The following is a 5,939-nucleotide window of genomic DNA, read 5'->3' as shown; positions in this document are numbered from 1 at the left end:
CTGGGCAATTACCGACCTCCCGCTGCCGGGGCTGGCTGGGCAGAAGGCCAAAGGCAGAGGGACTCGCAACCACCCAAGGAGAGAGGAGCAGATCTGCCACGCAACCACCACGGCGGCGCGCGATTTCACAATGCGGGGACGCTGGGCGGGGGCAGAGCGGCGGCGCGGTGTTGTGACGTCATAGGAGCCACGCCCCCGGGAAGCCCCCGGGGCCCGCGCTCCTGGGAGAGGAAGCCGTGGGACCCATGGGGCAGTCTGGAGTTGCCTCTCCCCTCTCTTTTCTTTGTTGTCATCTCGTCTTCCCTTTCTTTCCCTCTGACATCTTTTACTTTTCACCCCCTCTACTTCTCTCTTCCCTTCTTCTTTTCCTTCCCTCTCTCTCCATTCTCCCCGTTCATTTGTAACCTTTAAAAATATTTTAAATAAAACCATCTTAACTGAGTTTTAAGTAGACAGTAATGCTAACTACATTCACATTTCTGTGTAACAGAGTTAGAGCTTTTTCATCTTGTAAAACAAACTCTATACCAATTGAACAACTCCCTATTTCCCCTCACGCCTTTAGTGACCACCATTCTTATTTTTCCAGCCTCCTCCATTTATCTCTCCATTTTCTTTGCCTTCCCATGTCTAATCTTTCCCCGGCTTCTGAAAACGCTAATGGCCCCGCTGCACCCTTGGCAGCCCTCTCCAGCCCCTATGGGGCTGGGCCAAGAGGCCTGTCAGCAAGGCTGTTAGAGGGCTGGTGAATCATCATTCCTCCCCCGTGTGTCAGGGCCAGTGGGCGGCTCCTGGAAACCTCACCTGGCATTTGCTGATAGGCAAACATGTCCTGCAAGCAACTCCTGCCAGGAGGAGCTAATTAGAGAGGCTTTGAGTCCCGCAGAGTCAGAGGGTCGGGCTGGGAGCCCCTCTCTGCTCTGGACCTTCCCCAACCCTGGGGCTCCCCTTCTAGACACTACCAGACAGCCATGATGCTGCTGCCGATGGTGGTGATAACTTGGACTGATACAAATTCACAGTTTACAAAGCACTTCCGTAGACATGATCTCATTCTTATTCTCACAGCCATCCTGGGAGGTAGGCTTTTTAATTCCCATTTTACAGGTGAGGAAACTAAGCCTCAGAAAGGTGAAGGGATTTACCTGCCTATGACACAAGGCTGCTAAGCTGGCAAGATGAGAATAGAGATCTTAATCCCCCACTCCAACACACAGAGTTGGTAGGTCTAAGATTAAAACAGTTCTTAAAAATAATTGTTTTCTGTGTCCCCATAGCAACTTGTTTAGACCTTTATGTGTAGGTGTGTTTGAATGTGGGGGAGGGAGCAATGAGTGAACAAGTAAGTGTGCAGGCATTTGATGGTATGTATCACAAGTTCGCAATAGCTGATAACGAGGTAATGAAGAGATTTTTAAAATATCAAATAGTGTTCCCACCCAGATGTTTCCAGGTTGTCTGGAATTTTGGCTCTCCATACAGGGAATGCATTGCTAGAAAAGGGTACTTGTGAGTATGGCTGCAATTGCACACACCTCCCCTCCCCTTCTGAGTGAATCTCTGTTTTGTGGGATGGTTCATGTTGTTTGAGAATGTTCTACTTTAATCTCTTTACAATACGTCATGTGGAAATACTTTTTAGTATCATGGGTAGATTTGGTAGATTATTACTGTTCACCCATATCCAACACTTCTCTACTTCTGAGTACATGGAGGATATACTCCCCTATCCTCTTGAAGCAAAGCATGGTGGTGTGACTATTTTTGGCCAGTAAATGTGATTAGAAGTGGTATTTCTCACCGTGGGCTGGATCATTAAACTGCTAGTGCTTAACCGGTGCTGGTGCTGGTATTCATTCAAGTTGTTCTCCTTTTTATGACCAAGTAGACCACACATTTCAGAGTACTTGAACTGTTTTAGTCTGTGAGCATAAGAATAAGTAAATTTTGATGTATGAAACCACTCTGATTTGGGCTGTTTATTACTGTAGCTTAACCTAGCCTATTCTGACCCAGACAGTAATAAATACCACTCATTGAGTGCTTAGTAAATTTTTAATATGTAACTTTCATATTTTGGAACAAGATTTAAATATTTAAAGACAAAAATTAATAACTACAATTTAGTAAAGTATAAATTTGATTTACATCATCTTCCCTCAATATATTTTATTACACATATTTTATTTATTTATTTATTTTATTTTTTTGTTTTTTGTGACAGGGTCTCACTAGGTAGTTGAGACTGACCTGGAACTCACTATGTAGCCCAGGCTGGGCTTGAACTCATAGCGATCCTCCTGCCTCAGCCTCCTGAGTGCTGGGATTACAGGCTTGCGCCACCACACCCGGCTGTTTACACATATTTTAAAAAGTGTTTTAAAGAGCTTCATTGTGACATAATTGACAAATACTAAATGCCACATATTTAAATTGTACAATTTGATATATCATATTTTGGTATACATGTGAAACCATTGCCTCGGTCATCATAGTGAATCTGTCCATTTTACCCCAAAATTTTTCCTAGGTCCGTTTCTTTTTACCATTCTTTTTTTTTTTCCAGTACCAGAGATCAAAATCAGGACCTTGGGCTTATCAGGCAGGAACAGCGCCACAGAGCTACATCCCTGGTCCCTTTGAAATCCTTCCTTCATCCCTTCCCATGATGGTCTTCATAAAATCCCTAGGCAAACATTGTTCTGCTTTGGTCACCATAGCTTAATCTGTCTTTGCTAAATAAACTTTTATGTAAATAGAATCTTACAGTGTCTCAGTCTCCTTCTCACTCAGCCTTTGGCAGCCACTATTCGTTTTGTCTCTGGATTTGCATGTTCTGAATATTTCATAATGGAATGTGGAATAAAGAATAATGGAATTATATAAGATATAGACTGGCTTCTTTCTCTTGGCATAACACTTTTAAGGTTCATTCACATTGTAGCACATATCAGTGTTTCATTCCTTTTTGTATGTATATACCAAATAATATTCTATTGTATGTATATACCACGTTTTGTTTATCCATTCATCAGTTGATAGACATTTGGGTTGTTTCTGCACATGGCTATTGTGAAGAGTGCTGCTATTAACACTGCGTATAGGCTTTTGTTTGAACACCTGTCTTCAGCTGTTTGAATATACCTAGGAGTGGGATTGCTTGATCGTATGATAATTTTATGGTTAACTTTTTGAAAAGCTGCCAAACTTTTGTATAGTGGCTGCTTCATTTTACATTCCCATAAGTAAGACACAAAGATCCCAGTTCCTCCATTTCCTTGCTAATAGTTATTATTTTCCATTTTGGGGGATAATAGTTATCCTAATGAGTATAAAGTAGTTAGCTCATTTTATTGCTGTTGCTTTGAAAGACAATTTCATTGTGTATAGAATTCTAGGTGGTCAATTTAATGTAAGATTAAACATTTTGCCCTACTATCATCTAGCTTCCATCTTTTTTCCACTGTACCTAATGTAACTCTTTCTCTGATTGCTTTGTAGATTTTCTCTTTATCACTTATTATCATGTGCCTTGGTGTAGTTTTACTCATACTTCTTCTCTTTTAGATTAATTGGGCTTCTTTGATCTTTGCACTAACACTTTTCAACATAATTGGGAATTTTAAGTTCGTATATATTATATATATTTTTTGTATTGGGGATTGAACTCAGGATCTTGCTTTTGCGAGGCAGGTGGCAGAACCACTGAACTAAATCCTCAGCATATTAAATATATTTTTAACTGACACATAAAAATATATCAATGAAGTAGCACAAAAATTTCAACAAAACTGGGAAATTTTTGAACATTAGCTTTTAAATATATTTATTGAGATAATGTGCATAGCATGTGATTTAATTTTTTAAAGTATACAAATTAAATTTATATTATTATTTGTGTACATGATGTATATCTATCACCAAAATATATTTAACTTAAAACATGTTTGTTATCTCAAAGAGAAATTCTGTTCTCTTTAACCATCAGTTCTCAATCTGCCCACTCCTGCTTACCCCTCCCTACATAACCACTGTCTATTTTCTGCCTTTATATATTTGCCTATTTTATATAGTTCAAGTATAGAAATCATATGTAGTAATTGGCAATTAATTCTTTAAGCATTTTTTCTGTGCTGTTCTCCTTTCCTTCAAGTATTCTTATTTGCTTTAAAATTGTTTTTGAAAACTGTATTTCAGTATAATGTGTTTCTTTTGTATTCTTCCATACTTTATTTTATTCATTTAAAAACATTATTCTAAGATATCTGCTGACATCACTGGACTGCTGGGGGGTGGGTCCTTGAACTGAAATGTTGACTAGAATATCCTCTGTTTAGACTGTTTATAGATGAGATTTGTTTCCCCCTAAAAAAAAAGCAATTCCTTAGGTTATTGAAAGCTGCTTCAGTAGAGGTACTTTTTGCTCAGACAAGATGGGAAAACACTGAATGAAACAGTAACTGCCATCATTTTCTGACTAATTGATCAGAATCTTTCCTTCACTAAAAATGCTTTGTGATTGTCTGTGAAAAGACATGATAGGCAACATTTTCCCAATCCAATGTTGCACACAATACATTTCCAATTTTTAATTTTAAAACTTCTTAATAATTTCTAGTTCAATAAATTCTGTAAATGAAATGCTCCAAAACAAAAAATCCCCTTAAAAGGCCATAATTTTACATAATTATAAATAAATTGTTTCTCAAACTAAGAATAGGCTACTGGATACATTTAAAAGGACAGAAATCCCATGGACTCCTCAGTATTCACTTAAATGTATTTTATTTCAATGTTCTATAAATATGTACAGATATAAAACTAGGTACCTCCTTAGAAACAAAAACCAAACAAAATTACAAATTATACACAATATTATAAGAAATATCAAAATCCAGTTATAAATTTTTGTGTTCTTGCTGATACTCAGTGACTATTTAAGGGGCAATTTCTTTGATTTCATCGTGACTATAATACCACGTGTACAGATGATTCAATTATCCCACAACCTTTCTCTGAATGAACTTCTTAGAAAGCTTGCTTCTTACAATGCTGGAATCTTGCTTTATGTTCACTTAATGTGACTATAGCACGCTGGAGAATGGTTCTTCCTTTCCCCATGTCTGTTGTGATAAAGTGCTACTCCTTGGTCCCAATTCCATCATAAACTGTACAGGCATGAGTACTGCAATGGTTAATTTGTCAGCTTGACTGGACCATGGAATGCCCAGATGTTTGGATAGGTATTATTTTGCATGTATAAGGATGGCTTTGGGTGAGATTAACATTTAAATCAACAGACAGAGTAAAGCAAAATGTTCTCCTTACAGTGGGTGGGAGAACTGAATCAATTTTCAGCTAATAAATTAAAGCTTGACCAGAAGAAAAAGGCTGACCTTCTCTTAAGCGAGAGGCTTCTGCCTTCAAAGTGCAGCATGGACTGTTTTCTGGGTCTCCAGCCTGCGGGCCTTTGGGCTGGAACTCTACCAACAGCTCTCTTGGTTCTCAGTTCTCAGTATTTCTACTCTGTCTCAACAAGACTCCTGGCACACTGGCATCCCGCTTTTTCACTACTTGTCATTTCCCTCATTTTCTCACTTCTTTTTTTAATCAGCTTAATTTCTGTGGCTCATGATTGTGACTGCTCTGTTTCAAACACCCCTAATTCCCTTATTCCATGTTTCTTCCTTCATATTTGCTCTCTGCTTATCCTACATATATAATTATGACAGACCTGCACTCAAGCAGTAAGCATTGTGGGAGAAGCACGTATACAAGATCAGCTGCTCTCACTTTAAATTTATGACAACAAATCTCAAATGAGCACTCAGTATGTTGGGCAATGCTACTGCCCTTCTCTATGTGCTTACTTCCCACCCTCCAAAGCTATCACTTCTGTCTTTATTTCCTTCTCCCCCCACTCACTAAGGATCATCTAC

This window comes from Fukomys damarensis, unplaced genomic scaffold, assembly GCF_012274545.1.
Source record: "Fukomys damarensis isolate Sample0158 unplaced genomic scaffold, DMR_v1.0_HiC HiC_scaffold_36, whole genome shotgun sequence".
In the NCBI taxonomy this organism is placed as follows: domain Eukaryota; kingdom Metazoa; phylum Chordata; class Mammalia; order Rodentia; family Bathyergidae; genus Fukomys; species Fukomys damarensis.
The sequence above is the reverse complement of the archived record's forward strand: the minus strand, read 5'-3'. Positions refer to the sequence as shown.